This window comes from Giraffa tippelskirchi, chromosome 1 (genome assembly GCF_054371585.1).
Source record: "Giraffa tippelskirchi isolate mGirTip1 chromosome 1, T2T-mGirTip1v1.2.pri, whole genome shotgun sequence".
NCBI lineage: Eukaryota > Metazoa > Chordata > Mammalia > Artiodactyla > Giraffidae > Giraffa > Giraffa tippelskirchi.
In genome coordinates this window covers 38,604,093-38,625,504 of record NC_137275.1, presented here as the reverse complement: position 1 = coordinate 38,625,504, position 21,412 = coordinate 38,604,093, and the positions used below count along the sequence as shown (strand labels likewise).

At 36.2% G+C, this 21,412-nt stretch overlaps 1 long non-coding RNA gene across 1 annotated transcript in view; it reads left to right on the top strand.

The window, feature by feature from the left end:
• LOC145544834 (uncharacterized) overlaps window positions 1-21,412 on the top strand; it is a 246,478-nt gene that overhangs the window by 190,671 nt on the left and 34,395 nt on the right. The window contains exons 9-10 of the long non-coding RNA XR_014081659.1: window positions 6,947-7,003; window positions 8,167-8,236. This is a non-coding gene — a long non-coding RNA (uncharacterized LOC145544834). The remainder of the gene's footprint in view (window positions 1-6,946; window positions 7,004-8,166; window positions 8,237-21,412) is intronic.

The window sequence follows — 21,412 nt, the reverse complement described above, 5'->3', positions numbered from 1 at the left end:
TGTTATCAGTACACGTACAGATCTCAAGTAAAATTGTTGACATGATCCAGTTCCTCCCAATTTTGCATCTAGGTCTAAATATATAAGAGACCTGTTTTATGATGTAGAACATGATTGTTAAGGAAACACTTGTGTTTTTGCATGAGAAAAATTTTTGTTTAATATCTTGACGGTGTGTTGATGATGTGTGTATACTCAGCCATGTCCAACTCTTTGCAACCCCATGGACTGTAGCCCACCAGGCTCCTCTGTCCACGGGATTTTCCAGGAAAGAATACTGGAGTGGAATGCCATTTCTTACTCTAGGGGATCTTCCCCACCTAAGGAACAAACCCCCATCTGCTGTATTGGCAGAAGCCAAATATCTTGGTACTTGATACTTTTTCAAAAGTTTAGCAAACACAGTCATGGACTAAACTAAGTGATTTCCCTGAAAAAGGTATGCACTTAAACCTTAATCACTTAATCACAATTAACCACTTAATCCTTGGTTCTTCTGAAAATATTAATAAAATTTTTCATCTCCAATTTGTAGTTTCATATTTATCATCCTAAAATTCACTTTAAGTCCCCTAAGAATAATGTGATGATAAGTAAAGGAAAATGACAAGACATTTGGAGGTTCTCTGCCACTGCTGAATCCATGACAGTGACATTCTTGTTTTTTCAGATCAGGTCACTATGGTAACCAACTGAAAAGGATTATATCACTGCCAGACTTCCTCGTTCTCTCTAAAAAGCTGGCACGTGTTTATATTTCTTTATAAAAACATCTTTTAACATTTATATGAGATGAATACCTGGAGCCTTCTCTAACTCAAACCTGTCTGTTTGTAATCAAATTTTAATTAGCCTTGTCCTAGGACTCCAATATTCTGGGACATAAGACATGAATATTCTTTCAAATGGAAGTACATATTTGTAAAAGTAAAGAACTCAACAAGTTTTCTAGCCAATAAAATTTATGCTTTTGAAAATATACATATATGTGTGTGAATAATACTTGTAACTAAGTATAAATATTTTTGTTTATTACATATTTAAATATACAAATCAATGTATACATAAGCAAGTGTGTGTGCTAATTTATGTGAGTGCATGTATGTGTAAGGAATGAGGGAGTAAATGTCAACACAGAGAATGTTAACATTCCAACAAATTACAGAGATTTTCTCATAGTATCCAATAATGTACCCTATGCATATCATACATAGACATAGACATACACAAATTTTGACTAGTTATATCTGTGTATAAGATTATCTGGTTGACATTGATTGGTTATAAATTCATAGGATTGGACATCTTCCTTTTATTGGTAATCTGAATAATGGGAGCTAACTTCTGGAACAAAGAAATATAAGACAGTGTCTTAACAGATATTGTATAATATAGACCCACTTCTATTTTTGTTGACTTCATTTTATTTTTATATGTTTATATTAACTTGTGAACCAAGCAATCAATGGTTACAAGATGTCTGGAAAATAGTAGTCATTCAATATAAAGAAATTGAATTTCTATACAAACAAAAATCTTATATTTTGTTTAATGTCTAATATAGTTTATAGCTAACTTCACTGTTGTCTCTGCTTCCTATAGTTAGTGCTGAAAAGATTGTACTATCTTCTAGGAAGACCACAAATATATGTAACCAGTGTCTTTTTAAATGTCTGTTTTTCATTTTTTCAAAACTGTTAAATCTGCTCCAAATAAAGACACAGCAGCTACCATATTTAGAAACTGTAGGTTTGGACATTAATTTAGTATAAGTGTTACACCCTGGAGACTAGACACAAGGCATTAGAGAACTTACCAATAAAAGCAGAAAAGGAGATTAAAATGTTTGAATAAAACAAGTATGGCTCTAAGTTATATTTTCTACCTACTTCCTAAGTGACTAATGTATATTTCACTGCACTACCCCACCCATGTGACTGTGGATTTTATGAGTATATAAATCTAGTGATACTATTTAATTGATTCTAATAAAAGTAGTTAGCACTACTGTTCTTCAGTTCAGTACCTCAGTTGTCTCTGACTCTGTGACCCCATAAACTGTAGCATGCCAGCCTTCCCTGTCCATCACCGACTCCAGGACCTTACTCAAACTCATGTCCATAGAGTCAGTGATGCCATCCAACCAACTCATCTTCTGTCATCCTTCTGTCTTCAGTCTTTCCCAGAATCAGGGTCTTTTCCAATGTGTCAGTTCTTTGCATCAGGTGGCCAAAGTATTGGAACTTCAGCTTCAGCATTAGTCCTTCCAATGAATATTCAGGACTGATTTCCTTTTTGATTGACTGGTTGGATCTCCTTGCAGTCCAAGGGACTCTCAAGAGTCTTCTCCAACACCACAGTGCAAAAGCATGAATTCTTTGGTGCTCAGCTTTCTTTATACTCCAAGTATCACATATATACATGACTACTGGAAAAATCATAGCTTTAACTAGATGGATCTTTGTCAGCAAAGTAAAGTCTCTGCTTTTTAATATGTTGTCTAGGTTGGTCATAGCTATTCTTCCAAGGAGTGAGTATCTTTTAATTTCATGGCTACGATCTCTCTGTCTAGCAGATCTAATCCCTTGAATCTATTTGTCACTTTGACTGTATAACTGTAAGGGATTTGTTTTAGGTCATACCTGAATGGTCTAATGGTTTCCCCTACCTTCTTCAATTTCAGTGTGAATTTTGCAATAAGAAGTTCATGATCTGAGCCACAGCTGGCTCCTGGTCTTGTTTTTGCTGATTGTATAGAGCTTCTCCATCTTTGGCTGGATAGAATATAATCAATCTGAGTTTGGTATTGACCATCTGGTGATGTCCATGTGTAGAGTCTTCTCTTGTGTTGTTGGAATAGGGTGTTTGCTATGACCAGTGCATTCTCTTGGCAAAACTCTGTTAGCCTTTGACCTGCTTCGTTTTGTTCCAAGGCCAAATTTGCCCATTATCTCTTAGTACCAAGAGATACTAAGGTATCTTTTGACTTCCTACTTTTGCATTTCAGTCCCCTATAATGAAAAGGACACTTTTCATTATATTAAGTATTACAAAAGCATTTCATTATTCTGTATCTACTGTCCTTAGATACAAAATAAAAGGAAGGAAAAAAATACATTTCTAGTACTTATTTATCTTAAAACTGAAAGTTTGTACCTTTTGGCACTTTTATCCTATTCCTCTGGTAAACATAAATCTGATCTCATTTTCTGTGAGTTTGATTTTTTTGTTGTTGTTTGTTTGTTTGTTTGTTCTCTGAAATATAACTGACATGCAGCACTATATACAACACTACATTGGTTCCTGGTGCACATAGTGTTAATGATCTTACTATATATAGTGATCTTACTATACAATACAAAATGATTATGTCACATTATGAAAATTTAAAATAATAAAATAACTATCATTTATTGATGATTTATTATGTACCCACATTGACTTATATGTGTTACCTCTAATTCTCTTCAGGGTAGATATTACTATTTAAATTTTATAAAAGAGGATATAGGGGCTCATAAAATATCAAATCTTTTACATATACTCACTTAGCTAGTGAGTGGTAAAGTCAAGATCTAAACCTATAGGTTTCCAACTCCAAATGTCACATCTGCCATAATTCCATTTTAACCTAGCTGTTGCTACAAGATTTTTCTTTGCCCGTAAAGAATCTTTTACCTGTGTGTACAAGATTTCTAATGTTTGGTTATCATCATTCTGCTTCTAAAGAAAAAGAAGGATAGCAATTGTGAGCTCAATTGCTCACGTGAGATGTGGGAAGGTAATCAGACTTTTAAAAATGATTACTTAATGCTAAAAAAATAAAACTATTCATCATTAAACATTATTTGCCTGGGAACATATTGCTTTAAGTAAATATATCAAAGATAAAATTGTATGAGACTAGATCATAGGTATATTTTAGATTCTAGGTGAGGTAGAACAGCTGAGACAGCAATAGTCACCACTTTCCTTGAATGGGTAATCCATGCTGATGGATCAATGAAGAGCAAGCTGCTCTGTTCACATTGGGGAGAAATGAGTGCAGTAGAGCCTCTGCTTTTGTAGATGGTGGAAGAAAGAGAACGCTATCAAAGGACTGAGATATATCTTGGTGCATCCTTTCCCTGATACCCTATTTTTTATCTGGACACATGTTGACAAAACCAAGAGTGTGATCCAAAATTCTTACATTTCAAGGGGAATCACTAATATACAGACAGATGTGAACCACTTTTACATGCACAGGTAATATCCAATGGCTTGAGTTGTAAACAGGCCAGGAGAAGTGAACAAGAATAATTAGTAAACATTTGTTTTTGGTCTACTACGTACAATTAACTTCCTTGATAGCTCAGTTGGTAAGGAATCCGCCTGCAATGCACGAGACCCCGGTTGATTTCTGGCCTGGGAAGATCCGCTGGAGAAGGGATAGGCTACCCACTCCAATAATCTTAGGGCTCCTTTGTGGCTCAGCTGGTAAAGAAACTATGTGCAATGCGGGAGACCTAGGTTCCATCCCTGGGTTGGGAAGATCCCCTGGAGAAGGAAATGACAACCCAGTCCAGTGTTCTTGCCTGGATAATTCCATGGATAGAGGAGCCTGGAAAGCTACAGTTCAAGAGGACTCAAAGAGTCAGACATGACTAAGGGATTAACACTATAATATATAAGGTATTTAAACCTGTATGCAGGTCAGGAAGCAACAGTTAGAACTGGATATGGAACAACAGACTGGTTCCAAATAGGAAAAGGAGTACGTCAAGGCTGTATATTGTCACCCTGCTTATTTAACTTATATGCAGAGTACATCATGAGAAACTCTGGGCTGGAAGAAACACAAGCTGGAATCAAGAATGCCGGGAGAAATATCAATAACCTCAGATATGCTGATGACATCACCCTTAACGTGTCCATGAATGTCAGTAGTGAAAATCTTATATTTATTTCTAAAATTTAATTTAAAACTTTTGATTCCTAATACTTGATTAAGTATTAATATCAACATTTCATTAAATAAAAAGGGAAGATTGATTTGATTAAGTTAAATTTAACCTATGAGTCATTATTTGTTTTACCCCCCTTATTGCAGAAAGCGAAGAAGAACTAAAGAGCCTCTTGATGAAAGTGAAAGAGGAGAGTGAAAAAGTTGGCTTAAAGCTCAACGTTCAGAAAACTAAGATCATGGCATCTGGTCCCATCACTTCATGGGAAATGGGGAAACGGTGGAAACAGTGTCAGACTTTATTTTTTTGGGCTCCAGAATCACTGCTGATGGTGATTGCAGCCATGAAATAAAAAGATGCTTACTCTTTGGAAGGAAAGTTATGGCCAACCTAGATAGCATATTTAACAGCAGAGACATTACTTTGCCAACAAAGGTACATCTAGTCAAGGCTATGGTTTTTCCAGTAGTCATGTATGGATGTGAGAGTTGGACGGTGAAGAAAGCTGAGCGCTGAAGAATTGATGCTTTTGAACTCTGGTGTTGGAGAAGACTCTTGAGAGTCCCTTGGACTGCAAGGAGATCCAATCAATCCATCCTAAAAGAGATCAATCCTGGGTGTTCACTGGAAGGTCTGATGTTGAAGCTGAAACTCCAATACTTTGGCCACCTCATGCGAAGGGTTGACTCATTGGAAAAGACCCTAATGCTGGGTAGGATTGGGGGCGGGAGGAGAAGGGGACGACAGAGGATGAAATGGTTGGATGGCATCACCGACTCGATGGACATGGGTTTGGGTAGACTCCGGGAGTTGGTGATGGACAGAGAGGCCTGGCGTGCTGCAATTCATGTGGTTGCAAAGAGTCGGACACGACTGAGTGACTGAACTGAATTGAACTGATACAAGGTATTTATTATGTTGTGGTCTTGCTACTTTTATATTTCCTGTGTTGCTACTGTGTTCACAATCATAATTTTAATGGCTCCATACAATCAAAATTATATTTATATAATTAACTTAATGAAAAATATTTAATTGCTGCTGTTGTCTCCCTTTCTTAGCCACCACTGAATATTCATTATTAGAAATCAGATAGGACATTCATCCTTTTCCTTGTGTCAGGTGATATCCTCAGAGAGACTCAAAGAAGAAAGTATGTTGGCTGTGTGCTTACCATTTAAAGTGTTTAAAAGGTAGTGTGCCACAAAGCAAGAGGCATTTTGTCCCCTTGATGGCCACTTTTTTACATATAATTTTGGAAATATATACCCTATTCCATCATGCTTTTCTTGGGCTTGACCTAAAGGAGAATACAACACATGTTTTTTTTTTTTTCTGAAAAACTACAGTTAAAAATAAAATTTTGCCTTGATTTAGAAAGCTACAGAAAAAGTTCATTAGGACTGTCAACACAAATTTTTGGATTAATGATTTTTGCTTAACTTTGTATTGTCATATTTTTAAAACTATGTCTTCAGTATTAAAACTACAGAAATTTCACAGACAGTAATATTCAGATGGCAAACTGCAAATCCTATTTTTCAGGTATTTCTGACAAAACTATTTTTGATGGAATTTATGTGACTGTTTTAATTGTTGCCTATGCAAATGTGTGCCTGGATCATAATTGAAGTTATAGTCATTCAAGGCTTTATTTATTTGTTGGTTGTATATGAAGCAGTGTTTCAAATGGTGTTTGATCACAAATATTAGTGCTCAGTATCAGTACCCACACAGAATATAAATGGCTGATTTCATATATTTTTATATTTTCAATTTATTAACCCAGATTATTTTGAATCCAGTAAGAAGCTTAATTAGCAGTTTATATACCCCAAAGCAATTTTGCATAATTAAATATTAACAGGCATGTAAAACCATTTATTTGTTTCTTAAAAATATATTTCAATGTTAAGCTATTTATTTACTATGTTTTCTAGCTTTAATGGGATATAATTGACTCTCTTAGAAATTGACATATAACATTGTTTCATTTTAAGGTATATAGCATGATGATTTGATAGATGCAAGCGTTGCAAAATGATTATAACAATAAGGTTAGTTAACATATTCCTTACCTCATGTAATTATTTTTTTATGGTGAGCATATTTAAGGTTTACTCTCTTAACAATTTTGGAGTATATAAAACAGTATTGTTAACCTATAGTCACTGCTGAAAATCAGATGTCTAAAACCAATTTATTTTATAACTGGAAGTTTGTCACCTTTGACTAACATCTGTCCATTTCCTCTATCCTCCAGCCCCTGAATACCACCATTCTACCCTATTTCTATGAGTTTGGCTTTTTTACAGATTCCACATATAAGTGAGATCATGCAGTATTTGTCTTTCTCTGTCTGACTTATTTCACTTAACCTAATTGTTTGGCTATGTTTATTTACATAATATGCTGTAGTACTGAAAAAAAAAAAATCAACATAGTAGCAACTAAAATTAATCAGTTTTACATGAGTACTTTTCTTTGGTCAGAAGCAAGAGCAAGTTAAGTTAACAAAGGAGTACAGGACATTTAATCTATTATTCTGCCTATAAAATTAGGTAACTATCATATCTAAATAATATTTGTAAAATTAATAAATTGATTAAATCACAGAATCACTCACAAAATGTTGACTGACAGCAAAAATCATCATGTACTTTTGTTTTTACTTTCCAATTCAATTTTAGAGACTGTATGTGATATATAGCATCAATTATGGTGTCATATATCTATAATTGAATCGACGCACAGATATGTTTTATATTTATGAAAGAGTTTCCTGAATTACATTACTGAAACTAAATTCCTATATATATAAAAAAGATTACAGCTTGCAGGTTTCTGCAACCCTTGTTTCTATGTGCAGTTGCATACTGGGGATGATACTAGGCAAGATATGGTAGGGGATGATGTTGGCCAGGACACCATGCTTGCAGTGCTTAGTGACATCTACCACAAATCAAGATTTGGAGATTACATGTCACTCTTGATACACTGAGACCTTATGGTAGTCAAAGTTCCATGAAATTTAAAAGAAGTCATCCATGTAATGACACTATCCTGGTGTTATTAATACTACACATTTTAGGATGAAATTTTCCACTCAAGCATTTTGAACTAGAATCCACCTGATGCCACTGTGACCTCTATCAGACATATCTGATGCAAAGTTAGGTATATGTTTCTAAGATTGTTCACTTATTTATTTTTCACCCAGGACAGAATAAGACGGTGAAGCCTGCTTACACTTGCCAGGAAGCCTTCCTCCATCACAATTTCTCTAAGAGGTAGAGGATTTCAGATGGATGATATTAGTAAAATGAAACAAAGACCGTGAGTTCTTTAAAGTTGCAATATTGAAAAGAGCTTGTTCCGGATTTGATTAGAGGTCAGCAGGGTCTTGTCCTTAATGATCAACAGTGTGATTCTTAGTTATCGTTTATCTGGAACAACCAGGTAGTTCTGTCCTGTTTACTAGGGGTAATTATTAATAGTCTTGCTTCCACTCTTACATACTATGCAGGATGATAAGTTATATAATCACACTACTTAGAAAACCTCTTGAAATTTCATCTCACTATTCCATGGCCTGATATAAAGGTCTCTAGTTACCTGCCTAAGGGAATTTTAGTCAATGTCCTCTCTTTCATGAGTACTTTGGAAATTTAAGGCAGTGTTTAAGATTTTAGGAACTTCTTGCATAGAAAGAAATTCAATTTTAATACCTCAATCACTTGATAGAGTGGGAAAAAATCTTTGATCACTACAATGGAAAATAAACATTTACATTTCAGCTTTTATAATAGTAGTTGCTATAAATTTTGTCTTGCAAAATATTTTAATTTCCTAAACAAATATATAATTCATTATTTGTAACCTTGCTTTTCTTATTATGCTGTGTTTTGTAAGAAGTCAAGTGGTTTTTAAAATTTCTAGTTTTGCACTATATATCTTAATTCTGGAAACAATACTTTCAAAAGTTGGTGCTCAATAAATATTTGTTAAATGAGAAGAAATAAGGGATACTTTGGCCCTTCAGTTTCCAATGATGAGAAGGAAATGTGATAATATTTATAAGTTTTGGGGAATGTAATAGGCTCTAAATCACTTTAAGTCTTTCTCCTTCTAAAGCACTTACTGATAGTGTTCAGTATTTTTTATCTTTAAAAAAAAAAAAAAACTACCAAAACTTTTTTGGTCTTTGTGATATAAATTTTGCTAAATTTAACTATTCCTTTTGTCAACTACAAATTGGCACTTGCCAAGGGCTTTTGCCATCTGCCTCTGAGGAAATTGAATCCTGTGCTTCTGCAGCTATTGACCTTCGACACACTCAGAAGGGAGCTAGGGTGGAGAATGAGGCACTTTGAGCTCCAGGGAAACTTGTGGAACAGGTCTTTAGATAGATATTTTCAGGAACTGATTGCATGATCCCAATCCTTGTTTTTGTTCAGTCACTAAGTTGTGTCCAACTCTTTGCCACCCTCATGGATTGCGGTGTGCCAGGCTTCTCTGTCTTTCACTATCTCCTGGAGTTTGCTCCTTACATCTCCTCATATCTAGAAAAGCACTAAATCTTTTCATGGTGACATCAGCTCCTTGTGACTAGTAGAAAACCTTTTGTAAAACAGCTGCTTGATTGCCTTGAACTCGCCCTTCACCAAAATCGTATACCTTGATCTTCCCCCACTACCTGTTTGGAGCAGTCTCTCAGAGCTATCTGAGGTGCTGTCTCCCAGGCTGCAGTTCTCATTTTGCCCTAAATAAAACTTAACCTGCAACTCTCATGTTGTGCATCACTTTATTATGTCATTCACTCTTATTATTTTACCTAAGTTGTTTAAACTTTGGTCTTCCCTGTAGCTCAAATGGTAAAGAATCTGCCTGCAGTGCGGGATACCTGGATTCAATCCCTGGGTTGGGAAGATACCCTGGAGAAGGAAATGGCAACCCACTCCAGTATTCTTGCCTGGGAAATCCCATGGACAGAGGAGCCTGGCAGGTTATAGTCCATGGGATTGTTAACATTCGGACATGACTGAGTGACTAACACTACTAAGTTGTTTAAACTTTAAAAATGCTTAATTTGAGGCCATTAAAATATAGAGACTGAAGCTGCATCCCCCCAAACTGAGTCCCCTTGTGTCTGTGAATAACCTCTCCATCTGCAACTTTATTCCCTTTCCTTCCCTGCCCTTGTTTCCCACAGGAATGAGGTGACAAAAGGGAGGACTGAGACTGAAGAGGACCCTATGGGGTGCTCCTGGGTACAAAAACTCTTCTCTGTCCCCCCATTTCTTTTTTGTAGAAAAGGTTTTCATCTTCTAGGAGTTCCCTGATTTCCAAAGAGCAGATTCAAGCAGTTATTAATTAGAGCAGTGATGAAAGGCAGAAACAAAGGAAAAGCTGTTAAGCAAGATAGCTTAAACAATAATTCAGCAATAAAAAGAGTCCTAGTTCCTCCTCAAGGGATATGCATAACAATCTTTGAGTTATTCTGCAGAAACTAAGACCCATCCACCCCCAAGTAGAGGATGATGACTACATGCTGACCACAAGCATGTGACTCCAGACTGGTTGAAACCAAAAATTGATGATAAAGATTTCTGAAACATCATCCTGTTACTTCACTATTAACCAATTAGAAAAAGTCCATAAGCTTCAATACTCACCCTAAATGTTGCTACTAAAAACTCTTCCCTGAAAGTCATCAGGGAGTGCTGGTCTTTTAAGCATGAGCTTCCTGTTCTTTTTACTTGGTTTTCTGCAATAAACAGTGTATTTTCTTTCGCTAACACTGGTGTCATTAGATTGGCTTTGCATGCAGTAGGCAACCAGGTCCAGTTCAGTTCAGTTCAGTCACTCAGCCATGTCCGACTCTTTGCGACCCCATGAATCGCAGCACGCCAGGCCTCCCTGTCCATCACCAACTCCCGGAGGTTACCGAAACCCATGTCCAACGAGTCAGTGATGCTATCCAACCATCTCATCCTCTGTTGTCCCCTTCTCCTGCCCTCAATCCTTCCCAGCATTAGGGTCTTTTCCAATGAGTCAACCCTTCCCATGAGGTGGCCAAAGTATTGGAGTTTCAGCTTCAACATCAGTCCTTCCAATGAACACTCAGGACTGATCACCTTGGAGTACAGAATGAAGCAGGGCAAAGGCTAGGAAGCTAAAGATTTCTTTTTTTTTTTTTTTAATGTAGGGAGGTCACACATGTGCAGAGTGTTCAGCAACTGATCGTAATCCAAATAATGTATATTCAGCCATTATAACATATATATATAACATACTTGCTTTAAGTATCTGTTTCTGTATCCTAGCCTGCTCCATAAATTGAATTCTACTTTTAGGTAGAACTGAACTTTTCAGTTCGGTTCAGTCGCTCAGTCGTGTCCGACTCTTTGTGACCTCATGAACCATAGCACATTAGGCCTCCCTGTCCATCACCAACTCCTGGAGTCTACCCAAACCCATGTCCATTGAATTGGTGATGCCATCCAACAATCTCATCCTCTGTCATCCCCTTATCTTCCTGCCTTCAATCTTTCCCAGCATCAGGGTCTTTTCCAATGAGTCCGCTCTTCCCACCAGGTAGCCAAAGTATTGGAGTTTCAGCTTCAAAATCAGTCCTTCCAATGAACACCCAGGACTGATCTCCTTTAGGATGGACTGGTTGGATCTCCTTGCAGTCCAAGGGACTCTCAAGAGTCTTCTCCAACACCACAGTTCAAAAGCATCAATTCTTCGGCACTCAGCTTTCTCTATAGTCCAACTCTGACATCCATACATGACTACTGGAAAAAACATAGCCTTGACTAGATGGACCATTGACGACAAAGTAATGTCTCTGCTTTTTAATATGCTGTCTAGGTTGGTCATAACTTTCCTTCTAAGGAGTAAGTGTCTTTTTTTTTTTTTTTGCATTTCTTTCTTTCTTTCGTTCTTTATTTTAAATAAATTTATTTATTTTAGTTGGGGCATGAGTAAGTGTCTTTTAATTTCATGGCTGCAGTCACCATCTGCAGTGATTTTGGAGCCCCCAAAAATAAAGTCAGCCACTGTTTCCTCATCTATTTGCCATGAAGTTATGGGACCAGATGCCATGATCTTAGTTTTCTGAATGCTGAGCTTTAAGCCAACTTTTTCACTCTCCTCTTTCACTTTCATCAAGAGGCTCTTTAGTTCTTCTTCACTTTCTGCCATAAGGGTGGTATCATCTGCATATCTGAGATTATTGATATTTCTCCCGGCAATCTTGATTCCAGCTTATGCTTATCCCAGCCCAGCGTTTCTCATGATGTACTCTGCATATAAGTTAAATAAGTAGGTTGACAATATACAGCCTTGATGTACTCCTTTTCCTATTTGGAATCAGTCTGTTGTTCCATGTCCAGTTCTAACTGTTGCTTCCTGACCTGCATACAAGTTTCTCAAGAGGCAGGTCAGGTGGTCTGGTATTCCCATCTCTTTCAGAATTTTCCACAGTTTATTGTGATCCACACAGTCAAAGGCTTTGGCATAGTCAATAAAGCAGAAATAGATTTTTTTTTCTGGAACTCTCTTGCTTTTTTGATGAGCCAGTGGATGTTGGCAGTTTGATCTCTGATTCATCTGACTTTTCTAAAACCAGCTTTAACATCTGGAAGTTCACAGTTCACGTATTGCTGAAGCCTAGCTTGGAGAATTTTGAGCATTACTTTACTAGCGTGTGAGATGAGTGCAATTGTGCAGTAGCTTGAACAAACATTCTTTGGCATTGCCTTTCTTTGGGATTGGAATGAAAACTGACCTTTTCTAGTGCTGTGGACACTGCTGAGTTTTCCAATTACTAGATCATTAAATAGTTCTAGTTTAATTTTTTGGAGAATTTCCATGTTTTTTCCATAATGACTGTACAAATCAGTTTCATCTAACTGCATACAAGTTCCTTTAAACCTCATCCTCATTACACTTATTATCTTTTGTGTTTTTTTAACAGACATTCTAAAAGGAGGCATTAACACATTATTGTTTGTTTTGCCCTTCCCTGATAATTAATGATGTTAAACACGTTTTCATTTATCTATTAGGTATTTGCATTTCTTCTTTGGGGAAATTTGTATGTTTTTTTCATATACTTGTTGGCCACTTGTATGTCTTTATTTTGAGAAATGTTTGTTTAAGTTATTTGACCATTTTTAAAAACTGGATTATTTGTTGTTTTGCTTAAACATTTTAGATATTAAGTCCTTATTTTATGTATGGTTTGCAAATGTTTTCTCCTATTCTATAGGGTTATTTCCTTGCTGTGTAGAAGCTTTTAGTGTGATTGTATGACCTAACATGGGATTCGTCGTATGGAATGGTCCATGTGTTCTTGAGAAGTATCTGTATTTGTCTGTTGTTGATTGATAAGTTCTATATGTCTTTTAAGTTCATTTGGTATATCGTTCAAGTCAGCTGTTTATTGAGTTTCCATCCAGATGTTTTATGTATTATTAAAAATGAGATATTAAAGTCTTCTAGTATTGCCATATTGCTATCAATTTCTCCTTTCAGAGCTGTTAATAGTTGCTATATCTGTCTATGTATTTATCTATCTATCTTTCTCTTAGGTTCTCTGATGTTGGGTGTGTATACATGTATAATGTTTTATATCTTCCTTTTTTAATTGACCATTTTATCATTATATTTTGTCTTTTTTGTTTCCTATGACAATTTTTGAGTTAAAGTCTACTTTGTCTAAGTATTGGTACCTCTGCTGTATTCTGGTTGCCATTTACATGGAATATCTTCCTCCATTCCTTTACTTTCAGCCTATGCATGTCATTAAATCTAAGTTGAGTTTATTATATGCAGCGTATCTCTGGTTCTTGTTTTTGTTTATTTGTTTGCTTTTATCTATTCAACCACTCTAGACTTTTTCATTGGAAGGATTCATGAATTTACATTTAAAGTAATTATTCATAGATGAGGACTTATTATTAAGTTTTTCCATTTTGTTAATTGTTTTCTCTCTGTCCTTCTCTTCATATATTCCTTTAATATTTGATCCTTTTTTAATAGTGATCTACTTTGATCTTTTTCTCTATATCTTTTGTGTAGGTATTACAGGGTTTTTCTTTGTGTTTAACTCAAGGCTTATATAAAATATCTTGCAGTCATAACCATGTTTTACCTAACATACTAAGTTCCAGCCATTTTTCCTTTATGTCTCAAAAGGTTTGTCTAGGATTGTCAGAATTTCCTGGGAACCTGATAGGAATACAGATTTTCAGTTAGAAAACAATATTTACTGAATCAAAACAGGGGGCTTGTGAGGTCTTGGAATTTATGCTCTAATAAGCCCTCCCAGGTGGTTACTATGCACATTACAGTTTGAAACTTATTACACTTATCTCTAGTTATTCTAATTTAATATACAATGCAGCTTTGCCTCGGTGACATTTATTTCACATTTGCTCTCTCTGCTCACAGTTTCTCTCCTACTTATTTCCTCTTTTATTCTCCTCCCAACTCCTCTAGGTTAAAGCCTCTTCATCTTTTAAGATGAAAATCTTGCTATACTTATTAAGGAGCTTTTCTGGCCTCTCCTAGGTATATTTTGGCACTTCTTACTTTTCATACCTTTTCACCAATTGCTTAAGTGTCTCAGAAAACTACTAAACTTTATTATGCCATTTGTTCATTTATTTTTCTTGAAAAATCATTGCCTCATTCTTTGTTGTTCAGTCACTAAGTCGTGTCTGACTTTGAGACCCCATGGACTGCAGCATGTCAGTCTTCCCCTGTCTTGCACTTTCTCCCAGAGTTTACTCAAACTCATTTCTGCTGGTTGTCCATGGAGTTGCCAAGAGTCGAACACGACTGAGCATGTATTTAGGCAGTAAATCAAATTATTTTTTGTTTCTATTCGGTACTCCAATTGTCCAAAAAGAAATTGAACTGAAATATTAATATATTTAAAGTTATGAGATAATCTCTGAAGTGTTGCAATTTGTGGCATTATGGTAGAGTAGCTACAATTGGTTGGTGTAGGTGCTCAGTCATTCAGTAGCCCAGCAGGCTCCTCTGTGGACTGGACTATAGTCTGCCAACCTCCTCTGTCCATGGAATTTTTCAGGTAAGAATACTAGAGTGGGTTGCCATTTCCTACTTCAGGGGATCTTCATGGCCCAGGGCTCAAACCCATGTCTCCTGCATCTCTTGAATTGGCAGGCAGATTCTTTACCACGGTGCCACCTGGGACAATGGTAAGTGGAATTACATGTAAATATAGAACACAATTTTTAATAGACAGATATTTAAGGTTCACTCAAGTCTCCATATGAGTCCACAAAGTAGCTCATGCCCATCTGCTGTCGTCTTCTTTATTCAATCCTTATCGATGGATACAAGGAGGAGTTACTACTTCTATACGAGTCTTAGCACAAAGGCTTTAGATAATTAAAAATGATAGAATTGGAACAGACTGCTAAACATAAACAGAAGGATAAAAAGACATCTGGCATAACTAGCAGTGAATAAACCAGATTTAACCTCCCTGGATACAAAGCACACTGAAACATCATGAAAAACTGAAAAACTTCAATTGAAAGGTAATTCTGCTGATATATAGCTTAGAATATTTTTCAATTGAATTTTTATTAATTGGGATATTTCCATAAAATAGGATATTTGGTTTTTAGATTTCTTCTGCTCCTGCTGTTTATTTCTCAGTTGAAGGCATAATCCTTTGTTTGTGGCACTGAAATTGGCTTATGTAGAGACGATTATGATGTACATTCAGAGAATTGTGACTTCAGGTGAGAAATAAGCAGCAGGAACAGATGAACTCTTAGCAACAGAGAAGCTATTTTCATGCAAATATCCCCACAGTGACAGAAAGATGAGAAAACAGAATTACAGAACACAGAAGGCTTATAAAAATATTATTTCATAATATTGAATCATTTTCTATATTTTTATGTAGAAGAATCAATCAGAGAGTTTTTTAGAAATATATTTGTAAGTTTATAAATATCATTGAACTAGTCCTCCAAGAGAAATTATATTCACTTGGTTCTATTACTAAATCAAATCCATCATGATCAGCAGGCATGCCTGTTCAGGTATTTTTGAAAGTCAGAACTATAGCACTTCTATAATTTAAGCATTTAGAATCCAGGAAGCTAATTCATTCAGTAAAATGAGAACTTGATACGTGGATTGATGATATGTGTTTGGGTTTGGCTGTTTTGTAAAACAATCTGTTTTTAAACAGGAAAAAGGATTGGAAGGCAAAATTATCTGGACTAGATATAACTGCATATATACTATCCAAATGATAACAAATTAAGATAATCAAAAGTCTAAGCAAACTAAACCTCAATATTGTCCTGGAATTTCCTTTAATTCTTGCCATTTGTCAATTCTTAAGTGAGGATATGATATGAAAGACAGGTTATAGTAATACCCACCATATGCTATTTTCTACACTATTTGGACAAACATCCAGAAAGTATGTGATTATGCTGCTGAAGAAAAAGTGTAAAACTTCACAATTTTCAATCATGCAGTACTTTGTAACTTTTTCTTCATGAATGTAATTCATTGATCTATATAATAAATTGGAGTTTCAATTTTATTAATAAAAGTGGAATAACGTTACTCACACATGCCCATACTCAATTTCTTTCAATTAAGACTAAATATTGACTATGGTAAAGCCTTTGACTGTGTGGATCACAGCAAAATATGTAAAATTCTTAGAGATGGGAATATCAAACCACCTTACCTGCCTCCTGTGAAACCTGTCTGCAGGTCAAGAAGCAATAGTTAGAACTGAACATGGAACAATGGACGAGTTCAAAATTGGGAAAAGAGTTTGTCAAGGCTGTATATTGTCACCTTGCTTATTTAATTTATATGCAGAGTACATCATGAGAAATGCCAGGATGGAAGAAGCACAATCTGGAATCAAGACTTCAGGGAGAAATACCAATAAGCTCAGATATGCAGATGACACCACCCTTATGGCAAAAAGTAAAGAGGAACTAAAGGGCCTCTTGATGAAGGTGAAAGAAGAGAATGAAAGAGCTGTTTTAAAACTCAACATTCAAAAAACAAAGACCACGGCATCCAGTCCCATCAGTCCATGACAAATAGATAGGGAAACAATGCAAACAATGACAGATTTTATCTTCTTGGGTTCCATAAACACTGCAGATGGTGACTGCAGCCATGAAATTAAAAGACATTTACCTCTTGGAAGAAAAGCTATGACCAGCCTAGCCAGCATATTAAAAAGCAGAGACATTACTATGCCTACAAAGGTCTGTATAGTCAAAGCTATGGTTTTTCCAGTAGTCATGTGCGGACATAAGAGTTGGACCATAAAGAAGGCTGAGCACTAAAGAATTGATGCTTTTGAACTGTGATGTTTGAGTAGACTCTTGAGAGTCCCTTGGACTGCCAGGAGATGCAACCAGTCCATCCTAAAGGAAATCAGTCCTGAATATTCATTAGAAGGACTGATTATGAAGCTGAAGCTCCAGTACTTTGGACACCTTATGCGAAGAGCCAAGTCATCAGAAAAGACCCCGATGCTAGGAAAGATTGAAGGCAGGAGGAGAAGGGGACAACACAGGATGAGGTTGTTGTATGGCATCACTGACTCAATGGACATGAGTTTGAGCAAGCTCCAGGAGATGGCAAAGAACAGGGAAGCCTGGTGTGCTTCAGTCCATGGGATCACAAAGAGTCAAACACAACTGAGAGCCTGAACAATAACAAAGGCTAAATATAGGACTCAGGTACTAAATATAGATCAAATGGCACAATGACAGAAAATGGTTAAGAGCTAGAATCTAGAGATACAGGTCTGAAGCAAAATCTGGGCTCTGCCGCCAGATGAAGACAGTTTCATCACCAATCCCAACAGGTATTCTGTGCTCCCAGTAGGAGTGAAATGGGGAAGTCATCTCTCCCTCTTTGTTTCCCTCACTCTTATTCTTTCTCTTTGTTTATCTCTCTCTTCTTTATAAACTCCTTTACCTGATGCAGATTTTTGCATGAGCATTCGCTTATCTTCTACATTTCTGATTGCTGTCCCTGTTGACTGCAAAAGATTCTCATATCTCTAAGGTGATAGATGTGCTACTATCAGTGGATGCTAGAAAAGAGGTTTACACTTTGTTCCTATGGATAATTTTGAGCATAATTTCAATAGCATCCTACATAGTATCCCTACATTTACTATATCAGAAAATTCCTGTCACCTAAAACATATTCCGTGTTTTTCATTTTGTCTTTATTAATCACTATAATTGCTTATCAAACTTTTAACTGTCCTTTCATTTTGTTTGAGTGCTTCAGTATTCCTGGTTCTTTCCACTTTATGTCGGTTGGTAGTTCTGTAGATAACTGAATATCTATAGTTGATTAGAGGCTAGATCAGATTCTACATATTCAGTGGTGAACAACAGAGGCATAATGCCTGCCTTCACAGTACCTACAGATCAGTGGGGAAAAGAGAAATTCAAACATGTAGCCGTCATAAACTTTGTGAAGTGCCATTGAGCAAAAATGAGCAGATAAGAAAAGAGAGCAATGGAAATGCATTTGAGTAGTAAGGAAATCTCTCTATGTGAAAGTGTTGAGTAGACACTGGAAGGAGTCAAACTGAGAGGTCAGATGTGAGGTTTTTCAGAAGAGTATCTCACAAAGAGAAAGCATATACAAAAATCCAAGGTAAGAAAGATCTTGACCTTTTTTGTCCCTTTGATTTTTGAATTTTATAAAATGAGGTCAGTATTTTTAGATACTAATGGTCAAGAGCTATGTTGGAAAACATGAGGTTAAAAAGTAATGCAGGATCCAGATAGAATTAGACTTTTTAATCTATGCTATGAATGGAGCAACTGAAAGCCTTAGAAGTGGATTAGGGGAAGAAGGAATCAAGAGGAGTTTAACTGGCTTTAGATCAAGGGAAGGAATATTGGGAAGGTACTCTTTAAGGAGATTTCACTTACACTGGATTCAGTGTTCACCAGGGATTTCTTTAAGAAATCATCTTACATGGGTGCAATATTGCTTTATTATTATCATAATTGTGATGTCACTGTCACAACTGTATCTTAACTCTTAGGAAACATGATTTTGGTCCTGGAAATGCTTAGGAAACACTACAGAGACACAATAAAACAGTTTACGTCCCATGACTACCAGATTCTCTTAACCCTCTTCTGGAAAAACTTCATTTCCTTACATGATTTCAGCTTAGGGAGTATGCCTTAACCTTGTTATCTGTTACAGTGCTGTCCTTTGTTAAATCTTACTTGGGTTCAAACTTTAAAAAGAGAAGCTTATACATAAAATATCATAAATTTGGAAGAGATTACCAGAACATTTCTCACATTTATGTCAGTTTTCTTCTGAAAGGATTGAATATCAACTTGCAAACTCTATTTTATTTCTGTATGGTTTAAAAGTCATATAAATTCAAATAAATAGAATTGGTATTTTAGTAACTAGGAAATAAACTGACTGTGATAAAGAGATGCCAAAATATAGAGAAAAAATATACAGAAGTGGGTTTTTAAATTGTTTTTCTCCTCATATCAAAACTCACAGGGAACTATTCAAGGCTGAGTGTCAGCTCTGTTCTGTGAGTTTACCCAGGGACTCAGGGTCCTTCTATGCTTCACCATCCCCTAAGGTGTTTTGTTCATCCATAGCATCACAGGTTTGTAAGGCCATATCAACACAGAGCCCATTAGAATAGGTGAAGAGCAGGGAAAACAAATACCAAACTATTTTAAAGACAAAAGTCATAAGTTGTATATACTAATGGTAAAACTACTTAGATGGTCATAGAAAGCTACAGGGCAGAGATGTAGTTTTAGCTGGGTAGTTATGAGCCCATCTAACACTCAGGTAGGAGGATGTGGGCCAGGTCACCAAAAGGAAGAAGGAATGAATGGATATTGAGAAAAACAAGTCTCTGACACTAGGAGTATTTTTAAAACACATAATCACTGTCATGTTCTATTTCATAACTGATATTCAAAATATCACCTATTCTTCAGTGTGGCAGATATAATCATTGTCTTTCATATAGATGTTATTCGTCTAACTGAAACATTCTTAATATTTTTCCTGAAGTTTCATTTATCAACTTTTCCAGAAAATTTTTCAATAAGAAATTTATTCTTCTCTACTTGTTCCTCCACACAACACAGAACCATACTGATGTTAGGTAGCTAATCAGATATAAGTGAGACTCAACCTATCCTGAAAGGGGTTATCTTTCCCTCCCCTACCTGGACACTGGTAATCAGACCCTGGTAATCCTCCCTCTTCTAGTCAAGGCCTACCACTAAGTTTGCAGCCAATGAGATAAAACCACTAGCACTGGTACGCCAAGACCTGAAAGTGAGACAGGATTCAATATGCCATATTTGTAATAAATTAGCATTATGGGTTTTGCTCCCTGTGACTTCTTAGGGGTATGTGCCTCTGCACTAGAAGAACAATTATAAAACCTGAATCTGTCAATCAATTTGTCAGTCAAATGATGCAGGACCACAAAGAGGAACCACTACTCTAACACAAAACCCAACCTTCATCCATTGTGGGGATACTTCTGGTTTCTAGACAGCAGACTCTCATTCTTTCTCAAGAGTATACTTCCACTTTTGCTTAATAAAACTATTGCTACTTAAAATTGCTCTGTCTCTCAACTGAACTCTTTTCCTTGAATAGGTAATAACCAAGGAAACCACCATTTTACTGGTGACACGAACACAATTTAAAATTGTGCTCACTTATAGATTTTTATTCAACTAATATTTAATAGGCACTTACTCTACACTACACACACACACACATACACACACACACACACATATAAATCATATGGTAGATTTCAAATACACACTGGTGTTCCAAATACACATGGTTTCTCTTTCCATGAAGCCTGTATAGATAGTGGAGAAAATAGACATTCAAAATATTCAAATAAGGTAAAACTTGTTATAAGAAACTGAGGGAAGTAAATAGTGCTATGTGGCACACAATAGAAAGGTTTTCTCTAATAAAAGCCCTATAGGGAGGATTTACTAAAGGACTTTCGGTTAAAGGGAGATCTGCTGAAGAAAGTCAGAGCTACATAAACGAGGGAGATAGATAAGAGTGTTTCTGCAAGAAGGAACAGTAGGCTCTAGGGCCCTACTGTGGGAGTATGCCTGACACCGGTGCGGACAAACAGAGGAAGATGAGTGAGAGTAGGGAAGGGCAAGGATGTGAGATGAGCTCAAGAGCCAAGCAGGGAATTGTTAGCTTGAGCCTTGAGACCTTGTTAAGGGTTTCAATGTTTATCATTAGAGCATTGGATTGCTGTTGAGATGATTAAGTAGGAGAGAGAAGTAATCAGATTTCCACTTCAAAAGATTCTTCTGAGTACAGTGTAGAGAATGGTCTCTTGAGGATAAAACAGTCAG